Source organism: Silene latifolia, chromosome 1, assembly GCF_048544455.1.
Source record: "Silene latifolia isolate original U9 population chromosome 1, ASM4854445v1, whole genome shotgun sequence".
NCBI classification, from domain to species: domain Eukaryota; kingdom Viridiplantae; phylum Streptophyta; class Magnoliopsida; order Caryophyllales; family Caryophyllaceae; genus Silene; species Silene latifolia.
In genome coordinates this window covers 200,032,370-200,049,041 of record NC_133526.1, presented here as the reverse complement: position 1 = coordinate 200,049,041, position 16,672 = coordinate 200,032,370, and the positions used below count along the sequence as shown (strand labels likewise).

Sequence of the window (16,672 nt, the reverse complement as noted above, 5' to 3'; positions counted from 1 at the left end):
GGATAAATTTTGTGAAGGGGTCAAAAAGGCTAAAATATCATGTGAATGGCTCCAAAATGCTATAACAAATGAATGCATGCTAACCAAGAGATGACATGAGAACCATACTTGTGCGTTTTGATGTAACACACATTATAAGGAGACACCTACACTCACCTAAGTGAGACCAAATAAAGATGAAATGGCCTTTAAGGAGGTTCTACCTTACCAATTTTGTAGCTTGCCAAAAGTCAAGATCAAGCCTATTCGGTTCATTCTCCATCTCCCACCTACTATGTCAAGACATCCCCATGTAGCTAATATCCCATAATTAAAGAATAAATCATTAGCAACAAGCCATTATTAAGATAAGCAAAGAGGAAAGTAGGCTACAAGCAAGCACAAAGCAAAAATTTCTCTCAAAAATTTTCAAATTTTCTACACTACATGCAAACTACACTATATGCAAATACAATCCCCCCCCCCCCCCCCCCCAAGCTAAACATCACATTGTCCTCAATGTGCCAACTATCCAAATCACCCAATCAAACCATAAAAATGGCTCAAAGCACAAAACAAGAAGGACTAGAGGTTATGCTTAATGGGTTGCAAGATCTAAACTAATATGCAAAGCAATTAAAAACTTACTCAAATTGCTAGCCCCCCAAACTAGCATGAATTCGGGGGATTTCTTCATCAATCAACTAAGAAAAGGGCCAAAAATTGAACCCCTTCCTCCCTTTCTTCTTCTTGTTACCACTACCACTTGATTCTCCTTGTTGGCCACTTCCACTTGAGTCATCCCCTTGAAGAGGAGTGACATACTCACCAATATCTTGGCCACTACCAAGACCATCACCATAACTACTAATCCCACCATATCCACCATAGCCACCATAGCCTCCTTGCAATGCCTCAACCCCATAATCCGAACCACAAAAATCTGGACCAGGTTCATATGTAGCAAATGTACCTGCATCATTGTTAGGAGGGGAAGGGGGAATAGGAGATGGAAGAGGAAATCCACCCGGAGGATAAGTATAGAATGAAGGGTGTGTCCCCTCGAGTTGGATAACTCTTTGCCTAGCAAAATGATCATAAATAGGATGCAATGCAAGTCGTTAGTCATCACGAATTTGATTAACACTTAAGCTCATTTCCCGCATCATATTCATCATTTCTATGTTAGAAGGTGACTCAATGCTAGAGGTGGAGTGACGTGCTTGGGAGGATTGACCTCCCACACGCCTCTCAATGGTGGTAGGTGTCTCACCTCTAAGGTCTAAATGGTAGGTCGGTCTAACAAAGGGGCCACTTCCACGGTGAGGCTTAGTGTGAACCAAAGCCTTAATCTCTTTCTTTTCCTCGGGTAGACGGATGGATTCTTGCCTACCTATCTTCCAAATCATGTTGGGATGAGCATTTTTAAACCAATTACAAGAAAGAAAATATTCATAATCAAGCCCAACTCCCTTAGACTTAGACTCAAGCAATGGTCTCAAAGCGGTAGTCTCTTGGTTAAACCTACACAAATGGTGAGCAATTTTAGTGACCAAACCTCCTAAGACAATGCAACTATTCTTGACATTACATTGTTTGGTCAAGTGGACCGCAAAGTGGTAGGGGATATTGATTCCCCATTTCTCATCACCATTTACATTCAAGAAAGCACCCAAGATTTCTACCTCAATCTTCCTCACCGAGTGAGGTTCATTTCTCCCAAAAAAGGTCCATCCCATAAACCTTTGCCAAATCCTTATGTCGGGTAATGAATATATTGATGAGGGGTATGATCCCAACCCGGAAAAGGCAAGTGAGAAATGGCATTCCAAGTCAAAACGGGGTTATAATCATCGGGTGATTCGGTGGGTAAGTCCTTGTGAGGCAATTGAAAAATTTCGGCAAAGTCCCCGGCAACGGCGCCAAATTTTGATAGGTTATCGCACACCTATGCAAAAATACCCTTTGGTACAACAAATGAATGTAGTATTTAAGGGGTCTAATTCCACATAGAGCTCGGTGGTTACTATTTAGTTGTTATGAAATGAGTTTTATCTTAGTAGAAAATGGTTGGTAGGATTGAGTTGGTTTATAAATAATGATGTAAAAACTGTGAATAAAACAATGTATGAAAGTATGCAAAAACAATATGATTAAAAGATTGTCTAGGGTCTTTTAAAAGACTCAAGACAATCGTTAGTAAACACAAAGGGAGCATCTTTTAAAAGAAGCTCTGTAAGGGGTTTGGCAATCTTAGAAAAATCTTTAATAAAACGGCGGTAGAAACCCGCATGGCCTAAGAAACTCCTTACACTCTTCACATTCACCGGTGGGGGTAGTTGCTCAATAACTTGGACCTTAGCATGGTCCACTTCAATTTCTCTTTCCGAACAATATGATCAAGCACCACTCCTTCATTTACCATGAAGTGGCACTTTTCCCAATTCAACACCAAATCAACTTCTTCACAACGCTTCAAAACTTTGGACAAGTTAGTCAAACAAGCATCAAAAGAAGAACCATAGACACTAAAATCATCCATAAACACCTCCATGATAGACTCAATGTAGTCGGAAAATATGCTTATCATGCAACATTGGAAAGTGGCGGGGGCATTACAAAGACCAAAAGGCATTCTACGGTAGGCAAATGTACCATAGGGACATGTAAACGTGGTCTTCTCTTGGTCATCCGGGTGAATGGGTATTTGAAAGAACCCGGAATAACCATCTAGGTAACAAAAGTATTTGTGACATGCCAACCTTTCCAACATTTGGTCAATAAAAGGTAATGGGTAGTGGTCTTTCTTGGTGGCTAGATTTAGCCTCCTATAGTCAATGCACATTCTCCAACCCGTCACAATTCTAGTTGGAATTAACTCATTTTTATCATTTTTGACTACGGTGGTTCCTCCTTTCTTAGGAACCACTTGGACCGGACTCGCCCATTTAGAATCGGAAATCGCATAGATAATTCCCGCATCTAACAATTTAAGCACTTCCTTTTTGACCACTTATTGCATGTTAGGATTTAGTCGTCTTTGACCTTGGACACATAGTTTATGATCTTCCTCTAGATTAATTCGGTGCATGCAAAATTCGGGACTTATGCCTTTTAAATCGTCAAGTTTATAACCAATGGCTTTCTTGTGAGACCTTAAGACATAAAGCAATTTAGCCAATTGAAACTTATCTAATTTAGCACTAACGATTACCGGACACATCCCCTCATCATGTAGAAAGGCATACCTCAAATTGGAAGGAAGGGGCTTAAGCTCGGGTTTTTGTACCTCAACATCTTGAGGTGTAGCAACCAAGCCTACAAAGTGTGAGCTCTCCTCCAATGATAGCTCCTCTCCATTCAATTCTTGCTCCAAAGCATCAATCTCCTCATTTCTAATCTCATCATCACCTGCAAATGATTCTAAAAGCAAGAGTGCCTCCAAGGGATCTTTAGATAAAGATCGAGGTGTAGAGTCTTCTATAACAATGTCAACAACATCCAAAATGTCAATAGAATAACAACTCTTCTATCATTGGACTCTTCATGGCACTATTCAAATTATATGTGACCTTATCGTCACCCACTTCCAATGTAATTTTACCGTTTTTTACATCAATTAACGCACCCGCGGTGTGTAAAAATGGTCTTTCCAAAATGATTGGGATTTGGGCATCTTCGGCCATGTCAAGAACAATAAAATCAACCGGAATGAAAAACTTACCAACCTTAACGGGAACATCCTCCAAAACTCCCAAATGGCGTTTTATAGAACGGTCCGCCATTTGCAATGTGACACTAGTGCATTTTAAGACTCCTATATTAAGCTTAGCACAAATAGAGTAAAGTATACACTCACACTAGCACCTAAATCGAATAAAGCTTTATCAATTTGGTAGGTGCCAATTGTGCATGGAATAGAAAAGCTACCGGGATCTTTTAACTTAGGAGGGGACTTGTTTTGCAAAAGAGCACTCACCTCGGCGGTGAGAGCTATTGTTTCAACCTCATCAAAAGTCCTCTTCTTAGTTAAAATGTCTTTCATGAACTTAGTGTAAGATGGAATTTGAGTGATTAATTCGGTAAAAAGAACGGTTACCTGTAGATTCTTCACAACTTCCATGAATTTACCGAATTGAGAATTCTTTTGATGCTTTACCAATCTATGAGGAAATGGCACTTTGACTTTTTCCGTGACCTTTGCTTCAACATCTTTATTTGGAGGAGCATTCTCCACTTCCTTGACTTTCTCAACAATAAGTGGATCATCCACTTTCTTAGGAATTTCTTCATTTTCCTTTTCATTTGGAGAGATCTCTAACTCAACAAGTACCTCCTCACCATCTTTGGGCATGGATGGCCCATCATATTTTGTACCACTTCTTAAGGAGATAGCATTAAGGGTAGCATGTGGTTGCTCACCTTTAGGGGGTAGTTGACCCGACTTCCTTGAAGAGCTAGATGAGGCCAATTGAGCCATTTGTTGCTCCAACATTTTGATTGCGGCATTTTGAGCTTGCTCATTCTTTTGGATTTGAGCCAACAATTCCTTTTGCATACGGACTATAAAGCCCTCAAGCTTACCTCCCTCTTGGTTGTTTTATTGGGCATTTTGTGTTGAAGGTGGATTTTGTTGGAAATTGTTTTGTGGGGGCCTTTGTTGATTTTGATAACCCGGTGGAGGGATATATTTTTGTTGTTGAGGGACATAGGCATTTTGTTGTGGTGGGGGTTGTGGTTGAGGATTAAGCACATTGTTGCTTCTATAAGACATATTCGGGTGAAATCTTGAATTTGGGTTATATGTGTTTGAGAATGTACCCGGTGGATAAGCATTTTGTCTTAAAGCTAGAAAGGCATTTACCTCTTCAATAGGAGCTTGACAATGAGCGGCATAATGACCCGCACCGCCGCAACCATCACACACAACGATTTGGCTTGTTGAAGACATAGCATTGACTTGTTAAACGGAATCTCTAGCATCCCTTTCCGTCAATTGTTGTTGGAGCAGGGCAATTTGAGCTAGAAAAACGGAGTTGTTAGAGGATTCTTCTTTACCTTTGGATGGCACAACTCGGGAATTGACATATTGGGCATCATGGACCGCCATAGATTCGATCGTGGCATGAGCAAGGTCGGTGTCAATTTGATCAAACCGCACATTGTTGGCGGAATCAAGAATCCTTCGGGACTCGGCACAACATCCATTGTAGAATGTTATTGCTAGAAACCAATCATCTAGCCCATGATGTGGGCATTGTCTTTGAAGCTCTTTGTACCTCTCCCAAACCTCATATAAGCTCTCAAGAGCTTGTTGACGGAATTCGGTAATTTGGCTCCTCAAAGTTTGAGTTTTCTCCGGTGGAAAAAACTTTTGATAGAAGGCTAGAGCCAAAGTTTCCCAATTGGTGATTCCCATGGCGGTGTGGTCAAGGCTATTGATCCAAAGCTTGGCCTTGTCCTTCAAAGAGAAAGGGAAAAGTATTTCCCTTATTTGGGCTTGAGTGACGCCCGTTTGACGGATTATGGAGCAATAGTCACAAAAGTTTTTCACATGCAAATTGGGATCCTCCAAAGGACTTCCCCCAAATTGCTTCCTCTCCACAAGGCTAATGAAAGCCGGCTTGATCTCGAAGTCCGGTGCGGTGATTTGAGTGGTTGTGATACCAGCCGGAAGCATGGTCGCGGTGGGCTTTGAGTGATCAGAAAGTTTCACCATCCTTTTGGTAGTAGATGGTGATGGTGGTGGAGATGATGAACTTGAAACCTCCTCCTCTTCAAGGGCTTCTAGATCGTCTAAGTAAGACTTTCTAGCACATTCGGCTTGTACGGGAGAAGAGGCCTCTTTCACTTCTTTCCAAAAACGTCGTCTCCTCCTAAAGGTTCTCTCGGGATCGGAATCCGGTGAAAGCAATTCTCCCTTGCGTGAGGACCTGGGCATAAGACAACAATTTCTAGAGAAGTGATAAGTAACGGTTTCAAGGAACAAGTGTTCCCCAAGACAAAGAAAAACAAGATAAAAATCGACAATTTAAAATGCAATAAAACCGTTTCCCCGGCAACGACGCCAAAATTTGATAGGCTATCGCACACCTATGCAAAGATAATATTTATACCCTAGCAAAACAAATAAATTTAGTACGTAGGGGTCGAACCACAGAGAGACGGGAGTTGTTAATTAGTTGTTATGGAGTGAATTTTACCTTGAGGTCGGTTATCATTTGAATTGGTTTGTTGATTGATTTGATGATTAGAAAATAATAAACTAAATGATAAAAGGAGTCTAGGGAAGTCGGGTCACACATGCAAATTATGTAAATGCTTAAATTAAACATAGGAGTTGATAAAACGTTAATTGTTTAGGCTTAGAGATACCCACCTTACGATATTAGTGTCAACTATAGACCGGGTTTCCTAGACCTATGAAACTCGAAAGAGCTCAAGAACTCAAGGGTGAGTTCGGGGAAGGTCTTATAATTCATGGTATAACAATGCTTTATACCAAGATTCTTAAACAAAGTCTTTACATTTTTCTCAATTCCAATATTGTTTAAAGATGCTTGGTTAATGAATTTTGTTGGTTCCATACCTTTGCTCTTCAACATAACCCCATTGTTGTATTGAGTTTGTGAATTGAAGATTACATTCGGATATTCCGGGTCATGCCATTGTGGGACTTATTCCATTTGGACATCCGCCGCTGCATTTGAAAGCTCCGCCTCACCTCTCCTTCTCTTAGAAGCACCTTGTGAAGGAGCTTCTCTTGGTGCCATTTTTCTGAAATTTTAAGACAAAATTCATCTTAAGGCAAATCAAAATTCATCCAAATAGGCATAATAGTATGAATCACTAATTCACACTACAAACATGTAATAAGCATACTACAACCAATTTCTATCACTAAAAAGCACAAAATCAAATTCCCCCAAATTGATTTAGGGTTTGCATAATTCAATTAATTGATTGAAATAGATGAATTTAAAGAGAAAAGAGAAGAAAACTTACAAATTTAATGTTAATGGGTGATTGAATCTTGCAAAATTGATGAAGAACTTGAAGTTTCTTGTGATTTTAGATAAAAAAAGTGAAGAAAATAATGGAGATAGGGAAGAGGAGTGTACCGTCGGGTATGAGTATGAAGGATAGAAGAGTTCTTTTTTTTTTACCCGTCAAATAGCAGCACAAAAATCACAGAACCACGACCCCGATCGGGGCCACCAACCCCGATCGGGGTTGACTACAAATCCCGTGTTTGGCCTACTTTCCCATGGAAGTTAATTCTTTTCTTTTTTTTCGAAAACCACATCCCCGAACGGGGTTCTTGCATGGGGTTGCGTGTCAAATGCACTCCAAATTCTCCTTTCTTCATTTTCACCTAAAAATCACAAAAAGAAACATCGTCAAGTCGAGTATTTTATTACTAATCTACGAAAAACCATAAATTGCAGAAAATTAAAAACAAAAATAAATAAAAGCAATAAAAAGCTTGGGTTGCCTCCCAAGAAGCGCTGGTTTAACGTCCCGCACGACGAAAAAGCTCGAGTCGGTTTAAGCTTTCTTTGGTAGAGGTTGAACGTCAATTCCTCTATCACACCAACGGTCACATTCTCATGGTAGAGCTTCAAACGATGACCGTTTGCTTTGAATTTTTCGCCCTTGGTGGTCATTACTTCAACGAAAACGAACTTGTTGACATTTGTGACGGTATATGGACCGGTCCACCGTGATCGTAACTTTCCCGGAAATAGCTTGTATCGGGAATTGAAAAGCAAGACCTTATCACCAATTTGAAATTCTTTGTTCAAGATCTTCTTGTCATGGCATCTTTTTGTTTTCTCCTTGTAAAGACGGGAGTTCTCATAAGCTTGCAAGCGGAATTCATCGAGTTCATTGAGTTGCAACAACCGCTTCTCTCCACTCAATTTCGGGTACATGTTAAGCTCCTTAATTGCCCAAAAAGCCTTTTGTTCCATCTCAACGGGAAGATGGCACGCCTTTCCATAGACCAACCTATATGGGGAGGTACCAATAGGTGTCTTAAACGCGGTACGGTAGGCCCATAAGGTGTCATCGAGCTTCATACTCCAATCCTTTCGTGATTTGGCAACAACTTTTTCAAGTATGGACTTGATCTCACGGTTGGAAACCTCCACTTGGCCACTAGTTTGTGGATGATAAGCCAAGCCTCTTCTATGATAGACTCCGTATTTTTCCAACAAAGCATCAAGTTGTTTCTCACCGAAATGAGTACCACGATCACTAATGATTGCTCTTGGAACACCGAACCTTGGGAATATGATCTTCTTGAACAAGTTAATCACGGTGCGAGCATCATTGGTAGGAGTAGCAATTGCCTCTACCCATTTAGAGACATAATTAACGGCAACCAAAATATACCGATTCCCTTTTGAGGAAGGAAACGGGCCTTGATAATCTATGACCCAAACATCGAACACTTCTACTTCCAAGATACCATTTAGAGGCATCTCGTGCCTTCTTGATATGGAGCCCGTCCTTTGGCAAGCATCACAAGCCATCACGAAATTTTTAGCATCTTGGAACATGGTTGGCCAATAGAAGCCGGATTGCAACACCTTTGCAACGGTCTTGGATGGTCCACGATGACCACCATAAGGAGAAGAATGGCATCCTTCGAGCACCCCCTTCACATCCCAATGTGGGATACATCTCCGGAATAGCCCATCGGAGCAATGTTTGAACAAATGTGGATCATCCCATAGGAAGAACTTGGCATCATGTAAGAACTTCTTCCTTTGTTGATATGAAAGGTTGGGTGGCAACTCTCTCCCAACTAGGTAGTTGGCTATGTCGGCATACCAAGGAGTATTGGCTTACAACATCATTAGAACATCGTCGGCAAAGGAATCATCGATAGGTAACTCAATACCTCCATCATTGAACTTCAAACGGGATAAGTGATCGGCAACAACATTTTTGGCCCCCTTCTTGTCTTTAATCTCAAGATCAAATTCTTGCAAGAGCAAGATCTATCTTACCAACCTCGGCTTAGCTTCTTGTTTGGCTAGAAGATGCTTCAATGCGGCATGATCGGTATGAACAATGACTTTGGAACCGATCAAGTAAGAGCGAAATTTGTCTAAGGCATAGACAATGGCAAGTAGCTCTTTCTCCGTGGTGGCATAATTGATTTGGGCCGCATCCAAGGTTTTGCTAGCGTAGTAGATAGCATGGAGAACCTTGTCCTTTTTTTGTCCTAGCACGGCACCTACCGCATAGTCACTTGCATCACACATGACCTCGAATGGCAAGTTCCAATCCGGTGATTGGATGATAGGTGCGGAAATCAAAGCCTTCTTGATCCTATTAAAAGACTCAAGTTACCTTGTCGCGTACCTATGCAAAGATAATTTCCCTAGACACAAATTAATGTAGTATTAGGGGTCGAACACAAGGAAACGGGAATTACGTCGTGAATTGCTATGGGTAGATTTTTATCAAAGTCGACTTCGATTTGGGTTTGGTTTGTTTGGTTGATGATTAATAAAAGTATTTTTTGTAAATAACCTCCTTATATGTTCCTCTTTTTACAAATAACCCCCTTATATGTCTTTTTTTTTGTAATAACCACCTTAATTCTCACTTACTTCAAAAATTCACCCCCAAACTGAGTTATGATAACGATTTTTATATAACCCAATCTAATTACGACATTCCGACTTTACTAAACTAAACTACCTAAACTACCCTTAATAATTTACACCCACCCAAACCATACCCTTCTATTTCACTCATTCATCTTTCATCCCTAATTTAATTGTTTTATGCGAATGAGTTTGTTGGTCATATGGTGATGCGAAGTCAATATCTTGATATGGTAAACTAGCTACTAAGGGCTAGTTATCTTCCTCTTGAAGGATAATATCCTTCTAAATTGCTTAGAACGTTAAAAAGTAGTATGGGATCTCCTTCCGCACATATCCTCCCATCTATGAATATAAAAATAATAAAATTAATACGTACTAGTAGATAATTCTAGTCGTCCACCCTTGCTAATTCTTCCACATATATTCTTGTTGTTGGCGATGGACCAAGAAGGGAGCAGTTTAGAGTATGAAGGATGAACAATTGAATTGGGGATAAACTGGGGATAAATGATTGAATGAGTGAGATAGGAGGGTGTGGGTTGGATGAGTGTAAATTATTAAGGGTAGTTTGGGTAGTTTAGTTTAGTTAGAGTCGGAATGTTGTAATTAGATCGGGTTTTATAAAAATCGGCATCGTAATTCAGTTTGGATGCTAATTTTTGAATTAGGAGGGAAGTAAGGTGGTTATTACAAAAAATGGACATATAAGGGGGTTATTTGTAAAAAGAGGAACATATAAGGGGGTTATTTACAAAAAACACTTAATAAAAATTATGATGTAAATTATATAATAAAAAAGGAGTCTAAAGGGTTCGGGTCACTCATGCAAAGGTAAACATATGAACATGATAAATTCGATACTAATAATTTTGTCAATTGTTTAGGCTTAGAGATATCCACCTTACGGTATTAGTATCAACCATAGACCGGGTCCTAGAGAAACTCTCGTCCATGACTAGGTCGTCCTACCATACATGCTTAGTCTAATTCAATTCCGTGCCTCTCGACTTTAGAACGAATGAACAAACTTAATCTACGATTACGACCGATAACCAAAGATTAAACGTTACAATACAAACATGTGATGGAAACAATTGAACAATATTATTATCAACCTATTTAAACATGTTCTATATTTGATTTTGCATGGCTCCCCTAGCCTTTAGACTAGGAAATTTAGCTACTCATACTAAAATGTAAATTGCAAACTAAATTATAAGAAATGTTAAACATGGTTATATGATTTATATAAATTAGATGATATAGCATGTGAAAGGAACAATGCTAATGTAAAATGAAATATTTGATTATAAACTATGTGGTAACTAAAATAGTAATGTAAAATTGCAAACTTAGAATTAGAAATACCTTAAGGGAAGAGAACTTATATGGAAGAATAAATAACAATAACCAAATGCTTGAATATCAAATGCTTGAACAATATCTTGAAGTACAAAATTTTGAAAGATTAACTAATGGAATGCTTAACAAATTGTAAACTAAAATGAGAAAACTAATGAGAGATATTATAATGCTTGAAGCTATTGTAAGTAAACTTGGACGTAAAAATGAGATGCCTAAAATCTTGGAATACCTCTCTTATTTATAGGAGAGAAAGAGGAAACGTAAAAATCCAAAGGGCATGCAACCCCGATCGGGGCCGCCAACCCCGATCGGGGTCGTGGTAATCCGGGTTAATTCCCTTAATTCTCCTCTTAATTGAAAAGGGCATCCAATGTTCGTGGTTAATGATGCGATTAATCACCCAGTTAATGCTTCACATTCCTAGCATCCAAAGCTTCTTTAGCATCCAATGCCTTCACTTTCAAGTTGGACTTTTGTATTGGGCTTGACTTTGCTTTTGACAACATTTGAATTAAACATGTTGATCCACCAATTTATTCATGCAAAATCCACTCTAATATTTCATGCTTAGTCCAACACTTGGTCTTTGTTTAGCTAAGTGGACTTGGTGTACAAAATGATAGGAAAAAGTCTTCAAATGCTTAGATTCCTACAAAAACATAACAAACACAACAATACACCTAGAACACAAGATTAGCTCAAAAATATACTAATTAAAGTATGAAAAATTATAGAAACCGAGTTAAAATAAGGGGTAAAAGTATATATAAAATGAACATATCAATGACAAATACTCTGAAAATGAATAAATAATGAGAGAAAACAAATTAATTGCCTACAAAGATGTAAAAGGAGTTAGATTTTAAATAAGCTAAATTTTGTATTATTGGTTTACATACCACCCTAAACTAAACCATTTTGTTCCTTTATGTGACTCCAATCCACATCCAGCTAATTAATCAAACGATTTTGTTCCTCTCCAATTCCATATTCCTCCAAATTCCCAATCCACATAATGGTAAATGATTTTATTTAGTAAAGACTTTATTAATTGCAGACTACTAACGTATGGAACAAATTTATGAATCCAATAGTTAGTAGTACACTTATAGCTTCGTTGAATTAATTATTATAAGCAACAATTATTATGAACAAAACAAAATAGAAAGATGAATCATGAAATTTAGTACTCCGTACCTAATCAACTTAAAGGCCACACACCATCAACAATGTATATACTTTTCACATTAGCAGCATAATTAACAAAATTTCCGTTATAATAACATCAATACACCATCATTAGAGCAAAAAAACGTACTTCGTAGCTATTTCTCGAGCCGACTTATTAATATTCTCGTTAGTAGACAAAACCTCTCACCCTTCCAAGGAACACAATCTATAAATCTAAAAGCAATTGAATATATCAGACACATTAATAGGTCTTACTTGTGACGGATAAATCTGTCACAAGTTTGTGACGGGTCAAGTATCACCCACATGATAAATAAAACAAAAAGTAAAATGTATAGGAAATCACAAATGATTTGTTTTTATCCTCCCATATAGATTTTATTTGACCCGTCACAAGTCCACCGTCACAAATGAGAATTTGTGCAGACCCATATGATATAACTATAGAAATACAACTAAGATGAAAACAACCTACTCAACAATTGTTAATACAAAGTATATAATTTGGTGAATTTGTCTATAACAATTAACAAAAGTTTATGAATTAACCAAATGTTCTCCAATCATCACTATCTCTGTACGTTCAAGGAAGAAAAATATACAATCTTAGATCGCATAAAAATTACGGAGTACTATTTACTAATATGAAGCATTTAAAAATTATAAATAGATTTAAATTTTAAAGAAGTTTTCTTTAATGTCGTGTTGAAAGCCGTAAAACAAATGCCAAAAAAAATGAGAAGGCATATTAGAATTAGAGTTTAAAGAAAAATAGGGTAAAGTAATATTTGTATGGTAATTTATTTGGGGAAGATGAGTAAATACTGAGATACCGTAAAGTTAATATAGAGAGAATGAAGAATCTAGAATATTATTATCAGTAATATCAAGTCTCATTGTTAATATTTACGACTATAATTTAGGGATTTTGATTGAATGGGTTTTTAAGTAGCTGGGGATATTTAGGAATTAGGATAGGAACAACTTTTAGTAATTATTTAATTTAAAAGATATTTTAAGTGGGTATGGAAGGATGTTGAGTAAGTAGGCGGGAAAATGAGAATGTTTAAGGTTGTTGTTTTATTATTTTTTATAGATTATAGATTATAGATTATAAATTATAGATAGATAGATAGATAGATAGATTGAATACTCTTAATTTTTCCAATTTATCCATCTTCAAAACTATATTAACACAATACTCATTCATCTTCACCTAAGAGAGAAACGCCAACACCATTAATGAGCAACTAAATGTCTAACATAATTACTCTGTAAACAAATCCAAAATAGCGAGAGGAAACATAAAGGAAACGTAAAATATGCACTAATCGCAAATTTACCCTTACAAAAATTAAAGAGTAATAAACGCTGATTTTCCTAAATCATTCCTCTTAATTTCCCCAATTTATCCATTTTCAAAAACCGCATTACTTCTCCTCTTTAATTGCAAACCGTTTATATTCTTCAGTTACAAAAGAACAAAAAATGTAGTATAAAGTTGATGCGTAAGTCGTAACCGTATTCTACAACAATCACACGAGTAACATCAAATAGGTAGGTGAATCTTCATTCCTTCAATGGACTTAATTGACTGCCCCCCTGTTCCGAATGTCTCAGACATTCAAATTGCAAGTTTTCAGCCGCTTCCGCTATTCATGTTCTTGCATAATTTAATAATTATTCTTTGATTGATGGTTTATGCTTGGTTACAGTGATATTCTAATGAACTTGTATGATTGCCATTGTAATAAATATTGGGTTTGCATCTCTGCGATAATTTGGGTATATGTGTGTTCAGCTATTAACGCTTAGAAATTTGATGGTAGTTTCATTTCTCGGTGTTAGGGTGCAACTCATGTCCCATATCGGTAGAATAAAGATGGAAAATTATCTTTATAAGGGTTCCAAAATATAATGGTACGAGGCCTTTTGGGAAGGAGTCCAAAAGTAAATCCGTGAGGGCTTGGCCCAAAGCGGACAAAATCGTACTATTATGGACCATGTACACCGACGCAGTAAACATCAATGAGAACCGTCAAAGCAAAACCTCTCTCTAAAATTTTTAGAGAGAGAATCCTCTCAAAAGCAACAAAAAAAGCCAGAATAAGAAATGGGGTTGAACTTTGAAGGTTTTCTGTCCAAACTTTTGTTCAACGCTTCTCTTTAATCACCATTTTTAGTCTTTTTCTACCTTCTTCATGAATTTGGTAGATTCTTAGTCTCTTATTTGAATAAAAATCATTCTTTTTCTTGATTTGCTCCTTCTTAAAAGATTCGACTTTAATTTGCTCTCCATTAGAGCCTAGGAGAGCATTTTTTCAGTCATTTATCTTAGTTAAGGAAGGTGTAAATCAAGGATCTAATAGCACTATTTTTAGAGTTTTCACAAATTGATCATATCATTGTTTGATTTCTTTAAATTAATTATGTATGATTATGATGTGTATTGAATTTTCTAATTTTTTTTTGGATTTATAATCAGATTTGAAATTTGTTAGCGCCTCTTTGTTTCCTTTACTGCCTTCGTTGGTTGTTTTGGTCAGAGTTGTTTTTTGTATGTCTTGTTGTGTTCATCTCTTTTGGTATTCATTCTCCTGATCTTGCTAAAGTTTCGAGGAAAGTCTCCTTCTTTCTACCCTTTTATTTTGTGGTTTCTTCATGGTAAATGGAAATTTTCTTTGAATTTCCTTTACCCTTTTCATCCACGAGGATGGTATAGGATGGTTAATTACCATCCTAGTTTCCTTACCTTATCAAAAAAAAAATGTACACCGACGCATAGGGCTGAGCAAAAAAATCTGAACCGCATTTTTAAACCGAAACCGAACCGCAATCCGAATAATGGAGCCCGAAAAATCGGGTTTTTTTCGGTTCGGGTTCTGGAACCGAATTTTTAACTATAAAAGCGGAGCAGATTCGGTTCGCAAAAAGTCCAAATCGGGGACCGGTTTTTGAACCGGATTAAGTAAATAAAAAAAAAATTAACATAGACCCAAACCAAACATCAAAACGTCATTTTCTATTTCTCAAAACCCTATTTCTCTATCTAGAGCTCTACTCCCTGCCTCTCTCTTTCACTCTTAAACAAAACTCTAGATCTAATCCTTTTAGTCATTTACCCATCAAATTTTCAAGCTTTGATCAAGTAAGGTTTGTCTATTTAACACTTTGTACATCTTATTGATTTATATTATTATTATTTTCATCCTTGTATTATTTTTTGTTTTCGATTTTACTGAAATTTGGTCATTGATCAATTATTTCCTTGCTCCTGATTTCGTTTACTGCTATTACTTCGTTTTAGTCATTTTGGTAATCAATTATTTCGGTCACTGATGGTGTTGTTCAAGTAATTGCAGGAATTACAGCTTTTGACATTTGCTAATTGGCAGTACAAATCGCTTTCATTAGGGATAAGTGAAGCATCTTATTTATGAAACCGGGTTTGAAAACCGTGTCGGGTAAACCGGTTTTCGGTTCCGGTTTAAGAAATCTTAAAAAACCGGATACCCGAATTAATGCGGTTCGGATTCGGTTCGGCAAAAACATGTTTTTAAAAACCGGGTAACCGAACTGATTTGCAAAACAGGTGCGGTTACCCGGTTTTGCTCAGCCCTACCGACGCAGTAGAGGCCCAACACGAGGTATTCACGCTTGCGCACAACAAGTGGTATCAGAGCCCAAGGTTCGACTTGGGCTAGACACAGAGATTCTTCAGGCCAAGACTTGAAGGTGAATGTACACTATAAGACGTGGAACTCATATAGCTCGAGGGAGAGCTAATATGTTCACGAGAAGCGACATTATATCACGGTGTTGAGACAGGGTCGTCCAACAGAAGATCGCCAACAACCCGGCGAGGTGGGTTGAGACTTAATGGAGGCAACAAAAGCGGTTCATGGTAAGTCCGAAGGTAGTTCAGTGTGGCTGAAGAGACCCAATTTTATTAAGTTAATGTTGATGATGCCTTAAGACAAATTAATCTCATTGTTATTTAATCGTGCGCCTCTTAAGTTTTAACCATGTAGCATGAAGCTCCAATTGTCAATTCAAGGTTATTAAGATATTCATTATGAAGATCAAAAGATGAAGATTGTCATTAGTGTTAAAGTTATGTGTTGCAAGGAGATCCTTAACCCGAATTTACGTTTAGGTGCAAAAACAACAGTTCAGTCAACTGTTAATTAAGGCTCGTCTTTGAAAGAAATATTTCGAAATTATTTGAATCTTTGTTAAAATGATTTCAAGTATCACAAATGATTTCTGGAAATGTTTTTAAAGTCTTTTGAAGAAAATAAAGGTTTCAATGCCTTGCTAAGGAGTTTGCTTGCACAATAAGACACTTTCTATAAATGGGTTGATTGCTTTTTACATTTATGGAAATGTTTATGGTTCCCATAAACACAACCATTTATGCTTGTTTCTTGATGAAAAACTCAACCTATATTTGTGTGTGTGCTCAATCTGATTTCTTACATTCTTAGGCACCGATTTCTTGAGGAAAAATA

The 16,672-nt window shown here is 37.5% G+C and overlaps 1 non-coding gene across 1 annotated transcript; it reads left to right on the top strand.

Annotated features, from left to right (window-relative positions):
* The first annotated feature begins 5,219 nt into the window (after nucleotides 1-5,219).
* LOC141619752 (small nucleolar RNA R71) lies at nucleotides 5,220-5,326 on the top strand. The gene has a single exon (XR_012531798.1). It is a non-coding gene; the product is annotated as a small nucleolar RNA R71 (small nucleolar RNA).
* The last annotated feature ends 11,346 nt before the right edge of the window (nucleotides 5,327-16,672 follow it).